The sequence below is a fragment of the Etheostoma spectabile genome, chromosome 20 (assembly GCF_008692095.1).
Source record: "Etheostoma spectabile isolate EspeVRDwgs_2016 chromosome 20, UIUC_Espe_1.0, whole genome shotgun sequence".
Lineage (NCBI taxonomy): Eukaryota > Metazoa > Chordata > Actinopteri > Perciformes > Percidae > Etheostoma > Etheostoma spectabile.
Window position 1 is genome coordinate 799,713 of NC_045752.1, and position 18,535 is coordinate 818,247.

The 18,535-nt window shown below is 41.7% G+C and overlaps 1 protein-coding gene and 1 long non-coding RNA gene across 2 annotated transcripts in view; both read right to left on the reverse strand.

Annotated features, from left to right (window-relative positions):
- The window catches only part of slc8a3 (solute carrier family 8 member 3), a 161,581-nt gene that overhangs the window by 127,238 nt on the left and 15,808 nt on the right, over positions 1-18,535 (reverse strand).
- Positions 261-12,608, reverse strand: LOC116669739 (uncharacterized). Its single transcript, XR_004326843.1, has 3 exons — positions 12,597-12,608; positions 7,068-7,074; positions 261-376 (listed from the first exon to the last, which is right to left on the reverse strand). It is a non-coding gene; the product is annotated as an uncharacterized LOC116669739 (long non-coding RNA).

Consider the following 18,535-nt stretch of genomic DNA (forward strand, 5'->3'; position numbering starts at 1 on the left):
TATATAGTAGGTGGGGTAGAAATGTGACACAGAATTAGTAATCTTAAAAAGGAGGGCGATTAGGGAGGGGGTGCTGCTCATGTGCAGCAGGTGTGTGTGTGTGTGTGTTTTCTTGTAAATGTGGCTAGGAAGGTGAAATGTTTCCCACAGTCCTCCTTGATGGTTATCTTTGACCAGCCAGTGCTTTGCAAGGCCCGGTCTATATTAGACTCTAAAACTACCCCCGTCACTCTGAGTCTGAAACACCCCTCAGGTTGTACTCATGCCTTTGTATGGTTGTCCTGTGTATTTTTTATGATGTTTGAATGTGTTTCTTTTTATATTTCACTCCTGACTGCATATCAAGTTTCCCATTTGGGATAATAAAGTGACTGAACTGAACTGAATATATTCCCAGTAATAGAACTTTTGCTGCATTCATTTGCCGACTCCAGTCAAAGAGACTGTAGGAAAAAATGACCAACAAGTTGAAGTGATTTTTTTGATCACTTTTCTTTTCTTTTTTTTTTATTCAAAAAACATAAAGATTTACAAACAGTTACAGAAAATGCACTGGGTCCCAGGACATAACAAAAAAAACTCAGTGAGGGAAAATGGGAGAGAGGGAGACCAAAAAAAACACATGCAGTAACAGACACACAAGAACACAAACTTAGACAGACACACCCACAGACATACACAAGACAAAGGACCAGAACGCCTGCACAAGTTAGAGGTCAAAATCCCCAAGTTTTGGGGCTTTTTTGAGAAAACACTGTGTGCTGGAGCCCCTGTCGCTCCGTCTGTGCAGAACTCTTGGCTAACCTTTAACACCTGCGGGCCTCTGCTTGCGTCTTCCTGTCAAGGCGCCACAAGCTCCACTTCTCCTGCCATGATTTGTATTGTGCTGTCTGCCAAAATCCTCAGGGCTTCACCGTTATCAGACAGCACTCCCCCTGTTGGGAGTGTAAACGGGAGGGAACGCTGCGCTATTACCACATTCAGTTCTCAACCTCTTGAGGGATGTGGCACACTCTGCGTGAAAGGACCCTCCCTCATGCACCCACTGTTTTCAGTTTGATGTAAATATGATCACTTAGGCGAGCATGGAAAGCCCTGAGAGTGGCTCTTCCCCTGCTGCAGAGCATAAGTCGCCTAATAAGTCTGCCACTCGAGTATCAACAGGGAGGATTAGGAGGAACACAAAAGATCCATTTCCTCTCCTGAGTGAGCATTTTTCTCCCACCGGCAAAGATGCATCAGAAAATGCACGAAGGCACACACAAACACACACACACACACACACACAAACATGCATGCAGTTCCGTCTTCACCTCTGTCCTGGAAGCACCGGGGACACAGTTTGGCTAGCTTGTGCCTCGTGAATCGGCCTTTCCTCAATGTCGAGAGAGACGGAGAAACAGAGGAAGAAGTTGCAAAAATAAAGATTTCCCTCGACTGATTACAAGTCTCTCAGCACTGAGATCCATCCGTGTGTGTGCTGCCGTTGCTTTCTCTTTGACACACCATCACACAAGCTCACCAAAGCCTCATAAACAGCACTGATCAGCAACCGGCTATAGGACGGGAGATGTTGCTGAGCAAATACAAAGAATCCATGAGAAGGGTATCTGAAACACACATGCCGTCTAAATATAGAAACCGCACTGCAAATAAAAAGGAGAAATCATCTCTGAAATACTGCTGGCTCTGTTGAAGTCCTCATGCAGAGCGAGAGCTCAGTTTATTTAGCTTTAAAACACAAATCAAGCCACTTTTTTAAATTTCTTTTTAGAACAGCTGATACATGAATGTTGAGATCTATGCCTGTTATTGCATCACAGAGCTGCAGGGCCAACAGGAAAATGATGAGAAAGAAAGGAGGAAGAGGAGGCACGGGGAAAGAGATGAAGAGTGACGTGAAGGAAGAGGATAGAGAAGGGTATCGTGAGGAACTACTGATGCATTCTGGCGCATTTTCTGCTGCAGCACCCTGTGAATAATATGGAGAAGCGAGTCCTCCCCCCAACCGCCCCCCCCCAAATGAGGTCCCCTGAGCTGCCCGCAGAGCATGCTGGTCCGGCCTGACAAACACAGAGAGAGAGGAAAGGAGTAGCCCTGGGACTGGGGAGAGTGTACAGAGTAAGACTGGAGTGAGACCACAGCGAGAACCAGTTCAGGGTGTTTAAGACCGAGAGAAAGGTTCTACCCAGCTCTAGTTACTAGTTACTTTAGTTACTAGTTTCTTTAGTTACTCCGCTACCTTAATCTGACAGCTTTAGTTACTAGTTACTTTAGTTACTAGTTACTTTAGTTACTCCACTACCTTCATCTGACAGCTTTAGTTACTAGTTACTTTAGTTACTAGTTACTCCACTACATTCATCTGACAGCTTTAGTTACTAGTTACTTTAGTCACTAATTACTCCACTACTTCATCTGACAGCTTTAGTTACTAGTTACTTTAGTTACTAGTTACTTTAGTTACTCCACTACCTTCATCTGACAGCTTTAGTTACTAGTTACTTTAGTTACTAGTTACTTTAGTTACTCCACTACCTTCATCTGACAGCTTAGTTACTAGTTACTTTAGTTACTAGTTACTTTAGTTACTCCACTACCTTCATCTGACAGCTTAGTTACTAGTTACTTTAGTTACTAGTTACTTTAGTTACTCCACTACCTTCATCTGACAGCTTTAGTTACTTTATTAGTTACTTTGTTACTCCACTACCTTCATCTGACAGCTTTAGTTACTAGTTACTTTAGTACTAGTTACTCCACTACATTCATCTGACAGCTTTAGTTACTAGTTACTTTAGTCACTAGTTACTCCACTACCTTCATCTGACAGCTTTAGTTACTAGTTACTCTAGTTACTAGTTACTTTAGTTACTAGTTACTCCACTACCTTCATCTGACAGCTTTAGTTACTAGTTACTTTAGTTACTAGTTACTCTAGTTACTAGTTACTCCACTACCTTCATCTGACAGCTTTAGTTACTAGTTACTTTAGTTACTAGTTACTCTAGTTACTAGTTACTCCACTACATTCATCTGACAGCTTTAGTTACTAGTTACTTTAGTCCTAGTTACTCTAGTTACTAGTACTCCACTACATTCATCTGACAGCTTAGTTACTAGTTACTTTAGTCATAGTTACTCTAGTTACTAGTACTCCACTACTTCATCTGACAGCTTAGTTACTAGTTACTTAGTTACTAGTTACTAGTTATTACTCCACTACATTCATCTGACAGCTTTAGTTACTAGTTACTTCAGTCACTAGTTACTCTAGTTACTAGTTACTCCACTACATTCATCTGACAGCTTTAGTTACTAGTTACTTTCAGTTACTTTAGTTACTCCACTACCTTCATCTGAGTTCTTGTAAGTTACTTTACTCATTAGGCTTTTGGGGCAACCTCTGACTCACCCAGTAGAGGCTGCTACCCACGGTCCTTTGCAGCGACCCGGGTTTGAGTCCGGCCTGCGGCCCTTTGGCTGTGTGTCTCCCTTGTCTCTCTGTCCCCCATTTCCTGTCCATCCACTGTCACCCCCCAAAAAATAATCTTAAAACAAAGTAGGATTTCTGTGAACACACACACACACACACACACACACGCACACACCTAACTAGGGTTGGGCATCAAAGGATTTTGTACTTTTCTTTGGCTTGTATGATGTTGAATTGAATGAATTCATTGAGTGAAACATCTTAAATTGTTTGGTCTATAAGTTAAAAGAAGAAAGAAACGTCCATCACAAGTTCTCAAAGTGATGCGTTGTTTAATGTACACACAAATAGCACGTTTGAGAAGCCGGAACCAGACAATTTGTAGTACTTTTGCTTGAAAAATGACTTTATTTATTATTGAAATAGCTGAATTGTTGATGAATTTTCAATCAAATCTCTTGTTTTGTCCAACCAACAGCTCTTAAACTGAAATTACCCAACGTCCAGGGATATAAAATGATAATCAAGAAAGGCAGTAAAACCTTCCATTTGAGACTCTGAAACCAGCAGATGTTTCACATTTTTATAAATGAGCCACACAAATAATTTGTCATCACAACGGTTTTAGATTCATTACCTGTCAGCAAAGAAAAAGGAAAGTGTGTCACAAACAGAAATACTACCGAGAAGGTGACACAGCACCAGCCGTTGTGTTTGAATGACAACTGATTTCTGGGAAGTGTAGTGCAAAAAAAAAAAAAGCCACAGCAATGAGCACTCAGCACCAGACATGCCACCACCACCACCACCACCACCATAAGTGAAAAGAGATGAGACAGATTAGAATTTCATGGAGGGGGAAAAAGTAGACAGACTTTCATTTAAAAATAGAAAAAAAAAAAAGATCCTCATTTGAATTCATTCATTCAGCTTTACTGACGCCCGTCTGCCTTCAGGGTTGCTCAGTGAAGCAGTCTGTATATTGGTCAGACGTCAAGTGCCGAGAGTCGAATTCACACATTCTAATCGTATTCTACCATTTGAAAATTTGAAAACACACTCCGCACTCTCATATGCTTTTCTATTATTGTTTCAGGCATGAAAAATAACATAACGGCAGGTTAAAAAATAAATGAAAAAGAGCCTACAAGCCGACAGCTTCTCTCGTTTCCTGCAGCCTTTTGCAAAACCCTACTCGATGTGCAACGTGGTGCAACCTTAGCTCCTCTCACTGTGAGCTGTATCGATTTCTAGTCTCAATGCTGCTGCACTGGGCATGCAGGAAGGTTCTGTGGAGCGCCACTGACCTTTATCAAAGTATGCATATGCTGGATGTAGGGGCAGGGGCAGGGGCAGGGGCGGGGGCGGGGGCAGGGGCAGGGGTAGGGGCTAGGGGATGAAATGGGAGTAGCAGGTGTATTGAGCGCACCACTTCAGCTTTCTTTTCAAGTTTTTCGAATAGTTGTTCTTGTATTCAATCCTATTTATTATTTCTTGTGTTTTTATGTGTGCTTTTTAAGGAACATGTATTGGATTTGGTTTTGGTTAGTCCTCATTAGAGATGTTTAGTTGTAATCAATTAGTTGATTAATCAATTAGTCAACTGAGAGAAAAATGAGGCCTATTTGATAGTCAATTGGACATTTAGGCCATACTGTAGGCAAAAATACCAAACAATCACAAGTCACGAGAAAGTAAACTGAAAAACCCAAAATGTGTTGAACGAAATACCAAAATAAACCACCGTTTTAGGTTTTGGACTGTTGATCAGATAAAACAAGTAATTAGGAGAAGAGGAGAGAAGAGAAGAGAAGAGAAGAGAAAAGGAGAGAAGAGAAAAAAAGAAAAGAGAAGAGAAGAGAAGAGGAAATGGGGTACAAAATCTAAAATCCAAATCAAAGCAGCACAGGTTGTGATATACCAGTAATAGTAAAGTAAAATGCTAGCTCCTACATTTCCCAAAATGCATCTCAAACGCATCTGCTGCCTGATAAACACTCATGTCCTTCATGAGTGTTTGTCATCCAAGCTTTGTAAGCCTCCCCACCCGGGCTGAGACAGTCTTCTCTTGGTTTACCCTGGGTGTTGACACACTTCCACAGTTGGTGACGTCAAGCTGGTGATATCACAGCCAATAAAAAGTTCCCACATATCCTACTTATCGCCTCCAGGAGGGCGACATTAAAAAGTTCCCCCCCCCCCCCCCCTAGCAGGCAGCTCCTATTTACAGCACATCTGATATGACTGAAGGCAGCATCAGAGCACTTGAGCTGTCTGCTCACAAACTGGCTGACACTAATTAAAGAAAAAGATCTAATCTCCCGTATATCCAGGCGTCAGGCCGCCGATGATCACAACATCTGCCCGAAGCAGGTCCCTTTTCAGAGTGGATGTTCCACTGGTAAAAAGGTTTTTTGGGGGGCTCTGGGTTTTGGTTTTGCAGATTGCAGGATGGCAACATTAAGAAAATAAGGCTAAAATATTTAAATGAATACAGTTTAAAAGATCACACCACCATAATAAAAACACATCACTAGCACAGATACGTTGGGTTTTATTTGCCCGGGTTTAATTAAGATCGGTCTCTTAGATTTCTACCCCATCTAAATACAATGCACTGATGCAGTACATTAAAGTGAGATTAAGAGTCTGCAGCGATGCCGTGACGCTGTACTTAGGCCCAGTGGTGCTTTGAACTAAATGCTAACGTCAGCACGCTAGCATGCTCACAATGACAATGCTAACATGCTGGTGTGTAGGAGGGTACAATGTTTACCATGGTGCTGGTGTTTTAGCTTTAAACCAAAGTATTGGACAAATGAATGTCTTCACCTGATAATAGATGATATAGATGCTCTATAGACGGGAAAAAGTCAGCTCCACGAATCTGGAAACACCAACGTTATTTCAGTTCATCCTGGCGTACTGTAAACATGTGTGAACTGAACTAAATTTCATAATGATCCATCCAATAGCTGTTGAGACATTTCATTCAAAACCACAAACTGTCAACAAGGTCAAGGTGGCCCTCGAGGAAACGTCAGAGGATCACCAAAGTCAGGAGGGCTTGATGCTCTGGGGACATGATCAATCATCTGTACAACATTTCGTGGCAATTAGCCCAATTTGTTGAGATATTTCAGTCTGGACCAAAGGGGTGGACCAACCGACATCCACATTTCTGTCCTACTAGCCATGCTGCGAGTGAGGCTAAAAACCTCTCTTTTTCTGTGTTACTACCAGTGACGGACTGGTAATCTGGAATTTGGCCAGATGGCAGAGGCTGGCCAATCAGACAGCCATGCGGCCCCTTTATTGTAAATGGTGGCCCAATCATTTCTCTCGGCTCCCTTTCAAGCATCAATAATAAAAATGCTGCAAACTGACCGATTTGTTTTTGTTTGATTTATTTGGCCAATATTAGGCATTTCCCGATCTATCGGTATCGGCATTTATAATGGTGATTTTATGAAAAAAAATAATATTATTTTCTTAAATATTCATTCATCAGAATAATTTATAATGACTTATAAATGATTAAGATAAAAGAATATTTAAAAAATAAAAATGGACAGTCAACCAAGTTATGAGTGTTGGCGTTGCATAGTTTGTCCCCCAGAGGACGCTCTACTGCGTCCCTGTTGCAAACACTCATTATTTTTTTTGTTATGTTTTTGTTCGAAGGACTTTAAGTTTCATGTCTTCAGTTTGTATTTTTATACATTTTATTTATCAGAACTTTAATATATTTTGATGTTCCTCTGTTCTGATGTGACAAAACAAATTATTATCATATTATTTAGTGACAACTCATAAATAACTACAAATAACTAACGTTAAAGAAATCTGGTATGTTTTTGAACGCGTTTCTGGATTTTTTTTTAAATATATATCGGCCGATATTTTGGCTTATAGGATTTTTAAATAATAAAATATTCGTATCGGTATCGGCCTTAAAACTAGTTTATTGGTCGGGCTCTAGTAAGAACATTTGGGTGAGTTGACCTTTCAATTGTTCAACAATAAATACAACTTGAATGCTTTGATTTAACCCACCGCAACATCCCCCCACACTCAGCTTTCCATCCCTCCAAAATGAGTTCATGAGAAGAATTTACAACAGGGCTGCCATATTTAGTTCAATATTTTATTTTGAAGGCTTAAAATGCTGACGCAAACATATTTTGATCCCTAAAATGCAACATGTAAAACCTCTGGAGCATCCAGTCTGTGAAAAAATTAACATTTTAGTCAACTGAGCACTTCAAATAAATGACTTTTTCACATACAAACTTATTTAAGGTTTGCACAGTCACTCAGTCCCAGTGTAAGAGCAAGATCCGTATCGGCTTTTTTCTGAATCAAACAGAATTATAAAACGGGGGCAGCGCTTTATTTGGTAAAACATTGTAGTTAAACGCTTTGACAGTCAAATTGGTCAAACTGATGCACTTACCTCCATCCTAACTCTATTAGGCTGGAGAGGCTGTCAAAAGTTCGGGGAGCCTTAATATATGATCCCTAGTCAGATTTACACACAAAACACAGGGGGAGGCTCGGCGCTGGCGACACGCCCTGCACTGGATCGTGTTATAAATAAGCTTTAACTTAATTGCATTCCCCCAACTGGGAGGAACAAATGCAGGGCCAGCATATTTATTGCCACTAAACCTGGTGTGTGTTGTGTGTGTGTGTGTGTGTGTGTGTGTGTGTTGTGTGTGTGTGTGGTGTTGTGTGTGTGTGTGTGTGTGTGTGTTTTATTGTAAGCAGGAGCCAAAGTGCAAAAGCGACAATAACTTTGCTAAGATAAGAACTGTTTTCATTAAATCTTCCAGTATAGTATGTCTGTGGATGTGTCGGATGCAGAAGGAAAGGCGTTTGTGGTACAGACGCCGTGCCATTTAACAGCAGAGCTGGGCAATATATCGATATTGTATTGATATCGTGATATGAGACTAGGTATCGTCTTAGATTTTGGATATCGTAATACAATATAAGTGTTGTCCTTTCTGGTTTTAAAGGCTGCGTTACAGTAAGGTAATATCATTTTCTGAATTTACCAGACTGTTGTAACTATTCTTTTATTTGCCTTTACCCACTTAGTCATTATATCCACATTACTGACAATTTTTTATCAAAAATCTCATTGTATAAATATTTTGTAAAAATACCAATGGTCAACACTATAATATGGTTGCGGTATCGATATCGGGGTATTTGGTCAAAAATGTTGTCGTATTTGATTTTCTCCATATTGCCCAGCCCTATTTAACAGCCAGTAATTCCAATAATTCCCTCCACCACAAACAGTTTGATTCTTCCAATGCGGTTTCGCTGCAGATCACATGTAGGCGGTTTCAATCTTGTGGTTACATGTAACCTAAAGGACCACAAAATATTCACTTAAAAAAAGGTAGCTGTACCCGAAATACTGAGAGAGAAAAAAAACAGATTGGGATTGTCACCACACGGCTATCACAGTCTCCCAAAGACAATACATCAAATACCTACGTATTTTTCACAGCCGTATACGCTAACATGCACGTGAAACCTGACCGGCTATCAAAACAGAGAATCTCTGAATCTCACAAGACACACACGGAGTGTTTAGGACACCATTACTCCACTATGTCTTGTCTTTCCATATCTATTTGCTGCTATATTATGGCGTTTTTACATTACCGCCGTGCCCCATCCTCCTTTTTCTATTGCAGATTAGTACCGACTCATGCGTGAGGCGAGAGTGGCTGGTCAACATAGCAGGAAACTGCTGTGACCTAACGCGACACACACACACAGAACGTTGAAGGTGTTTTAGATTCTCGGCATGTAGCTGTTGCCAGAGCCAGAAGACAAATTAGTTTCTAAAGAAGCTAGAGGCAGAAAAAAACACCGCTGGATGAACTACTTATTCACAGGGGTTTGTTCAGGACACCCCCGTCTGTCACTAATAATGATAACGCAGTGAATAGTAACGATTCTTTCCCACCAATCGGTAGTCTGCAGGTTTACACGTCACCTTTTGGTATTGCCTCAGCTCGCTTGGAACCTCGACTGAGGTGGTACTTGGATCAGGGAGACTCCAAAATCCTGGTTGCGGTTGCCGTGGTCCTGCTACACGTCCTGCAATGCCCTGTTACATCCTGCTACTCTCTGCGGTGCCCTGTTACATCCTGCTACGCTCTGCGTGCCCTGTTACATCCTGCACTCTCTCGCGTGCCCTGTACATCCTGCTACTCTATGCGGTGCCCTTAATCCTGCTACGCTCTGCGGTGCCCTGTTACATCCTGCTACCTCTGCATGCCCTGTTACATCCTGCTACTCTCTGCGGTGCCCTGTTACATCCTGCTACCTCTGTGGTGCCTTGTTATCCTGCTACGCTCTGCGGTGCCCTGTTACATCCTGCTACATTCTGCGGTGCCCTGTTGCATCCTGCTACGCTCTGCGGTGCCCTGTTACATCCTGCTACGCTCTACTATGTCCTGTTACATCCTGCTACACTCTGCTATGTCCTGTTACATCCTGCTACTCTCTGTGGTGCCTTGTTACATCCTGCTACGCTCTGCGGTGCCCTGTTACATCCTGCTACACTCTGCGGTGCCCTGTTGCATCCTGCTACACTCTGCGGTGCCCTGTTGCATCCTGCTACGCTCTGCGGTGCCCTGTTACATCCTGCTACGCTCTGCGGTGCCCTGTTACATCCTGCTACACTCTGTATGTCCTGTTACATCCTGCTACTCTCTGTGGTGCCCTGTTGCATCCTGCTACACTCTGCGGTGCCCTGTTACATCCTGCTACGCTCTGCGATGCCCTGTTACATCCTGCTACACTCTGCGGTGCCCTGTTACATCCTGCTACTCTCTGTGGTGCCCTGTTACATCCTGCTACGCTCTGCGGTGCCCTGTTACATCCTGCTACACTCTGCGGTGCCCTGTTACATCCTGCTACCTCTGGTGCCTACTCTCTGTGGTGCCCTGTTACATCCTGCTACGCTCTGCGATGCCCTGTTACATCCTGCTACGTCCTGCGGTGCCCTGTTACATCCTGCTACTCTCTGTGGTGCCTACTCTCTGTGGTGCCCTGTTACATCCTGCTACGCTCTGTGATGCCCTGTTACATCCTGCTACGTCCTGCGGTGCCCTGTTACATCCTGCTACGCTCTGCGGTGCCCTGTTACATCCTGCTACGCTCTGCGGTGCCCTGTTACATCCTGCTACGCTCTGTGGTGCCCTGTTACATCCTGCTACTCTCTGTGGTGCCCTGTTACATCCTGCTACGCTCTGCGGTGCCCTGTTACATCCTGCTACGCTCTGTGGTGCCCTGTTACATCCTGCTACGCTCTGCGGTGCCCTGTTACATCCTGCTACGCTCTGCGGTGCCCTGTTACATCCTGCTACACTCTGCTATGTCCTGTTACATCCTGCTACTCTCTGCGGTGCCTTGTTACATCCTGCTACACTCTGCTATGTCCTGTTACATCCTTCTACTCTCTGTGGTATATACTATAAATAAAATTGAAATTAACCTTTGTGTTGTCTTCCAGTCAAAATTGAAAATTTTGTTGAAGCTTTTTATCGGTGTTTTTAACTTCTTCTCTTTTTTTTAACCACACTAACTTATTAACTTAAGTTCACAGTTATTATTGGACTTTATGGTCAATAAACCTAATTTATAGGAAATTATACTTAATGTTTGAGTTAGAAAAGCAAAAATTAGGAATTATTTAAACTAAAATTAAAGGAATGGATGTTGATGGATAATCACAGACTGGAATTTGTCAACTTTTACTCAATACTATTTCAAAACCACTTCAATCTTTGACACCCCAAAATTAATGAAAGTAGAGATGTGTACTTGCCAAAGAGCGTTGTGTGGAATCAATCATGTTATTTTGGGTAATTAGAAAGAACATTGATATAGGAAAATGGGTCAATTTGACCTGAGGACAACACAAGGGTTAAAAAAGTACTTGTTAACAGGAACCAGGGAAAAAAGGCGAGTAGGGTCGAGGCGAGTGGAGCAGGTACCGTGTAGTGGAAAAACTCCAATAATGTTCTGAATGTCCAGTGCAATCCCTATAAACAAACGTTGCCTAGTTTTACCATAGATGTCTATACGTCCGCAACTCACCAAATCAGTACATCATGCATTTCTGGAGTTAGATCTGTGTTTTTTATCCCCTTGTCTGCCAAAACATCACACCTGACTTTAAACGGTCCCACACGTGAGTCAGTGTGCCTTTTGTTTATGAGCCATGGTTTACTCTTTAACCGGACGTAGAATGTAATGAAGAAAATACAAAAATACTACAAAACAAACTTCACCACGTTACCAAAGAAAACAAAGTCTGATTGCACCCTAGGGCACTGTAAAAATACAAAGACACATTCCAATTATTGGGAGAACAGAAAGTATGGGGTTCGCATGAATAAAACAACAGCAAGTACAGCACTGAATATGATTAGCTGAGCTGGAATGATCCTGGCTGTGTGAGAGGGCTGGCTGCAGGCTGGTAAGGTAACCCTCCTGGGTCCATTCCAGGGAGTCTGGGAAAGTGCTGGCAGGGAGAAAAGCTGGGTGGACCAGCATGCACATGTGTCCTGTCACTCATAATGTCCAAGAGATATTAAAGTGCCCCTATTATGCTTTTTGGGATTGTCCCCGTCTTTTCGTGTGTTATATATAGTTTCTCACTCCAAATGGAGCTTTCTCTCCCACAGATGGCACTTTTACTCAGCTGCCTAACAACGCCTCGCCCACATTCCTGTTTGAAATTCCTCAATTAGCAATCGGAGCTGACTGGGGTTTCGGGAGGCGGGCCAAAAGCTCAGACAGAAGCTGTGTTCAAAACCGCTCACTCACTATTTACCTGTACAGTGTTAGGGAACGACCAAACGAGAGAACGCCGGTTATTTGTGTGACGGAGGCGGGCGCGCCCACCATCATGCACACAAACTGGAACAAATATACATCTAATACTTCCCTGAAACAAACCGAGCACTCAGGACAATAGTGAACGGGCGCGTGTAGGTTGCATGTTACATTTCCACGCCCGCTACATTTGTCTTTTAACCCTTGTGTTGTCCTCCTGGGTCAAAAACTGACCAAAAAATGACATTTTCGTCCCTTTTTCACATTTTTTTGTTTTGTTTTCACTAACACCACCTTACTACAACTAGTTTTAGAGTACTTTATGGAATTCATGGTCTGTATAATAACCCTCATTTTTATAGAATTCTACCTAATATTTAAGTTAAAAAAGCCAAAATTATGAATCATTTTGACTAATAGTTAAGATCAGAGGAACGTACAGATGAGTTTAGTCAGGAATGAAAGTCATCAATTGGATTTGCAAAGAGTGTTGTATGGAATCTAATCCATTTTTGTGGTAATTTGGTTAAAAAAAAGCCCATATTTCAGATATAGACATTTTTTAAAAAGGGGTCAAATTTGACCTGAGGTCAACAGGAGGGTTAAATTTTTGCGGGTGCTTCTGCTTCTTCTTCTCCTCCAAGAAAAACACAGCTGCTTTTCACTGTGGTTTACAGGAAGTAGAATGTAGGGTACGTCGCACACTCAAATTAACTGTGCATTGTGGGTATTTTGTGGTGGACTATATAGTGATTAAATTTACTGCAGAGAATTTGAACACCACTACAAAATGGCAAACTCACTATATAGTGCATTTCTAGGGTTGTGTAAAAAAAATTGATTCACATTTATGAATCAAGTCAAGCTCTACAGATTCAAAATTGATTTTCTTCATTTCGTAATGGTGTTTATACTATATATACTAGTACATGGGAAAAGTAACTACGTGTACATACTCTAAATCGTTTTTTTTAAAACTGAGAATCGTTTTTGAATTGGAAATCGATTTTGAATTGAATCATTTTCTGAATCGTGCACTCCCCCCCCCCCCCCCCCTATTTCCACAATAAGGAACACAGCTGGCGTGTTTCAGGCGGAGGCGCGGCAGCGACGGACAGTATGAGAAAATGATATGTTTTTTGAACATCAACGCATGTTAACTTCTTCTAGTAGACCCCAAGATTACAAATATAACGCTGAAACAAAGTGTTATAGGGGCTATTTAAGGAACTAGGTTGGGTGAGGGTACTGTGTGAGCGGGAGGAGGGGGGGTGGGTAGATAGCAGGGGAAAGGGCAAATCCACAAACCTCATCTAAACATAATGCAACCCCCTGCGTGAAGGTATTTAGACAAAATATAAGGCAGGTTTACAAGCACGGCTGAGTCATGCTCATACAGGCGTGACAACTGTAGCAATTACTTTGGCTGATTCTGGTCTGTCCGCCACACACCACTCATTTGTTTATGAATCCATCAGCGCCTAGTTAAACACCCGTGTCTCCAGGGACGGAGCTTCTTCACCTAGCAGCTGTGTTATCTTCTCTGGGTCAAAGGAAACACACGCCTGCAACCTTAAGCCATTTAATATTCCCTGAAGCAAACTTTCCTTCTTTACCAGTGGTGGTAAACGTGGGGGTGGGGGTTGGGCCGTCGGGCCCCCCAAAAGGCTCTCAAGATGAATCTGAGGGGTCACAAAAGGATTCAAAATGGTTTATTTAAGAAGTACTGTTCAGGGCTGGAATTAAAGATTTTTTTCCTGGATTTAGTGTTTTGCCATAAAATGTTAGAAAACAGTAAGAAAATGTCCGTCAGAGTCCAAGGTGACGTCTTCAAATGTCTTATTTTGTCCAACCAACAGTCTGAAGACATGTAGTTGACTGGGGAAACTAGCAAGTAATCATATAGGGGAAACTGGAAACAGACAATTGTGGCATTTTTTTCTTAACCTTCATGTTGTCCTCGGGTCAAATTTGACCTTTTTCAGTTTTTTTCACAAAAAAGGGTCTTTGAAAATGACATTAGAAATATCAATTAACTTTGGAAAAAACATCAAAAAAAGCACCCACATCGCTGAAAAAGTGTCAAAAATCTCAGGAAAAAACAATAGTGTTGGATTTCGTTTTTTTCATGGTTGACGGGAAGACACAAGGGTTTAAAAAATTACTCCAAAAAATGAATCAATTGTCCAAATAGTTGGCGTAATAGCGGTTAACGGACTAATGGATCGATCGGCGAATCGTTGCCTTACAACTGCTTTTTTTTCTGAATTTTCTTCTGAAATACCAAATATTTTCACCTCGTCACACCTCTAAAAATACTTTCAATTAAACAATATGAGAAGGGGGAAAATCAGCATGTCGTGCTGACAGCATTAGTTGATTAATCAATTAGTTGATTGAAAGAAACATAAACAACAACTTTTGATTAATCTAAGTGATTCAGCTTGTCAAATGTAAGAATTGGCTGCTTTTGTCGGTTTCATATAAATGTAATTTAAAATATTTTTGGCTTCTGGACTGTTGGTTCTAACAAATTGTGGGCTAAAACGATTGATTAGTCAAAGAAATAAACACACTGAGCAAAAGACATCGATCCAAATATCTAAACTGAGACTATAACCTGATGATGGGTCACAAATAGACCTCGGCTCATTTTAGGGCTTGCAAACCAGAAAGATAGGGGTCCCGGCTCAGTGCCACCCAAGCATGTTAGCGTTACCTAACCTATTAGGAAGCACCCTTTAACGTAAGAGCCACTTCATAGCTTTGACCGCCATAAAAGTTAACATTTAAGCAGCTGGCGGTGCCTCGGTGAGGTTCATACCTGTTCGCTGGGAGCAGAAGCCCTGCCGCCCGGAGACTATTCAATTTCATCCTTCGTGCTGAGAACTATTGTCCGGCTAAAAATTGGAGTGATGTATTCCAGAGCTCCAGATTAGGACTGTAATAAATTTCCACTCTGGTTGATAACAATGGGCCCAAAGTGTGTCAAAAGAGATTGAGAGTCAATGCCTCGTAAAGCAGTGGGAGAGAGAAAAGAAGAGCGCTGACGCACTATGTGGTCTAATTGTCCTAAAAAGGACAGCAGAGAAAGCCCTGGCCCTTTAGACAGGGAGCACACTCTGCCCTCATTTTCTCCTCACAATTACCACTGAATTAGGAGCCAGAAGGGGGGAAAAAAGGAGGGAATCTTTCTGTCATTGCTACATATATGCAAAAACAGGAAATAAACATAACATTTGCCTTTGTCAATTTCAGTTGGAATATGAATGCGAAGGCAATGGAGGCAAATAAATTCTGGATTTTCTTCTCATGTTGCGAGCGGGAAAACGACCCTGAGGAGAGCCTCCAAGGCAGCGAAAGAAGCATCGTTGTAATTATGCCTTTTAGTGAATATTCTACATTCATCCCCTTTGTTTTGTGTATGGAAATGTTCTCATGAATCTTCTTGTATGCTTTTGGATGAAGCCGTCACTTCCACTGCTCCTCTTTGTCTTTTTTATGGATGCACACAGAATCTAATTCATCACTATCCGAGCGTAATTATGGAAATTTCTAGAGATTTGTTGGGAGTTCTGTAACAGCAGTCTGCCATTTCTACAAAAGACCCCAGAAGTCTCTGAAGGGGGAAGGGGGGAAGAAAATGTCACATTAATACTCAAGCGTGTTCATGCATATGAACAATTTTCTTTGTTTTAACTGCTTAACTGCATAATGTCCTGTATGTTTTCAGAAATATATCAGTAGTCTATAGTGAGTGCATTAATCCGCACTGACTGGGTGAGTTTAGTGTAATATCCACAGTATGTCTTATGCTGTCTCTCTGCAGTTAAAGTCATCCCTTGTTAGTTTGTATTCCACGTGTCAGGGACGCACATGTCAACGAGACCATTTCCTCCACATTTATTCCACATACGCTGATTTTGACACTTCTCATTTAGTTATATCATTTTTTTCTTTGCAAGCGCACGGCCCTCTTCTTTGAAATGTCACTACAAATGTCAGGGTTTGCATTTACAACAGATTTAAAAGAAACAAGATGATTTTAGTTCTCGCTAAAAGGATTTAAAGGCCACACCAATTCCCCGACATTGATATTTTGATTAAATAATCAATCTACACATCCTCAACCTCAATGCATAATAGAAGTTTGTTAGAATATGACATGGATGATGTTAAAGGGTAAATTCAATTTTTTTTTCAACCTATTTTCCCATGTTTTTGTGTCTAAGTGAATGATGGGAACAACAATCTTTGAAATTGGTCCAGTATTAAGCAAGAGCGCTGGAATTGCGCAACTTAAATCTCCGTCCATTAAAAGTGCCTGTTTTGCCACTGACATGCTCAGATTATTATTAGTGTCTGACTACATTTAAAAAAAGGATCCCTACAGAGTAGGCCTGCACGATTTGGGAAAAAATATGAATCAGGATTTTTTTTAGGTTAGAATTGCTATCACGATTCTCTGCCAGGATTTTTTTTCTCACAAAGTGTAATGTTTATTACACACACTGTAGCTCCCTCCAGTTAACAGACACGGACACAAGGCGTTCTTATTCACGGGCATTTATTGGTCTTATGATGCCTTCCTCGATGTCATCAAACATGCCTTCACACCATGCCGTGAGAACTAAATACATAATATAGAAATCACATAAATTACATAATTAATATTCTCACAGAGAACACATGAATAAATAAGCAACACAGATAATTTACACACAATAAATACTACACATACCTCATTGGCCGCGTTAACTCCAGGGGAGTGAAAAACCCGGTAACAAACTTCTCTCCAGCGTGTCCCTCAAATTTACGAATGTAAAGCCATTAGTTAGAGTTGCAGCTAACTCGGCATGCACTGCTTGCTCCGTTGCTGGTGTAACGCAAAAGAATGTCTGGAACAATCAAAAACGCCGCACAATAGTTCCGCTATATATACCCACATAAACAGGTCGGCACGCACACACTTCAAAGCAAGAAACAAAAATGCAGAGAAAAACAAAATATATTATGCTACATTCAAACATGGTTTCTTATTAAATTAAACTTATTCTTTTAATGAACTTAAATTATATACCTGTCTCTGCTGGCAGCTACACACACGAACCATGACAAAACAAAACCAAATGGCAGTACCAAACATAGATTTCTTTTTGGCACCTATAGCACAATGCGCATCCCCACAGGCCTGTACACACAGCGGCTTCAGTGAAGAGAAGGGAGAGCATTTACAGTGGGTACGGAAAGTATTCAGACCCCTTTAAATTTTTCACTCTTTGTTTCATTGCAGCCATTTTCCAAAAATCAAAAAGTTCATTTTATTTCTCAGTAATGTAACACTCAGCACCCCATCTTGGACAGAAAAAACAGAAATGTAGAAATTTTTGCAAATTTATTAAAAAGAAAAACTGAAATATCACATGGTCATAAGTATTCAGACCCTTTGCCGTGACCCTCATATGTAACTCAGGTGCTGTCTATTTCTTCTGATCATCCTTGAGATGGTTCTACACCTTCATTGGAGTCCAGCTGTGTTTGATTATACTGATTGGACTTGATTAGGAAAGCCACACACCTGTCTATATAAGACCTTACAGCTCACAGTGCATGTCAGAGCAAATGACAATCATGAGGTCAAGGAACTGCCTGAAGAGCTCAGAGACAGAATTGTGGCAAGGCACAGATCTGGTCAAGGTTACAAAAAAATTTCTGCTGCACTTAAGGTTCCTAAGAGCACAGTGGCCTCCATAATCCTCAATGGAAGACGTTTGGGACGACCAGAACCCTTCCTAGAGCTGGCCGTCCGGCCAAACTGAGCTATCGGGGGAGAAGAGCCTTGGTGAGAGAGGCAAAGAAGAACCCAATGGTCACTGTGGCTGAGCTCCAGAGATGCAGTCGGGAGATGGAGAAGTTGTAGTAAGTCAACCATCACTGCAGCAATCCACCATCGGGGCTTTATGGCAGAGTGGCCCGACGGAAGCCTCTCCTCAGTGCAAGACCCCATGAAAGCCCGCATGGAGTTTGCTAAAAAACACCTGAAGGACCCCAAGATGGTGATAAATAAATCCTCTGGTCTGATGAGACCAAGATAGAACTTTTTTGGCCCTTTAAATTCTAAGCGGTATGTGTGGAGAAAACCAGGCACTGCTCTCACCTGTCCAATACAGTCTCAACAGTGAAGCATGGTGGTGGCGCATCATGCTGTGGGGGTTTTTTCAGCTGCAG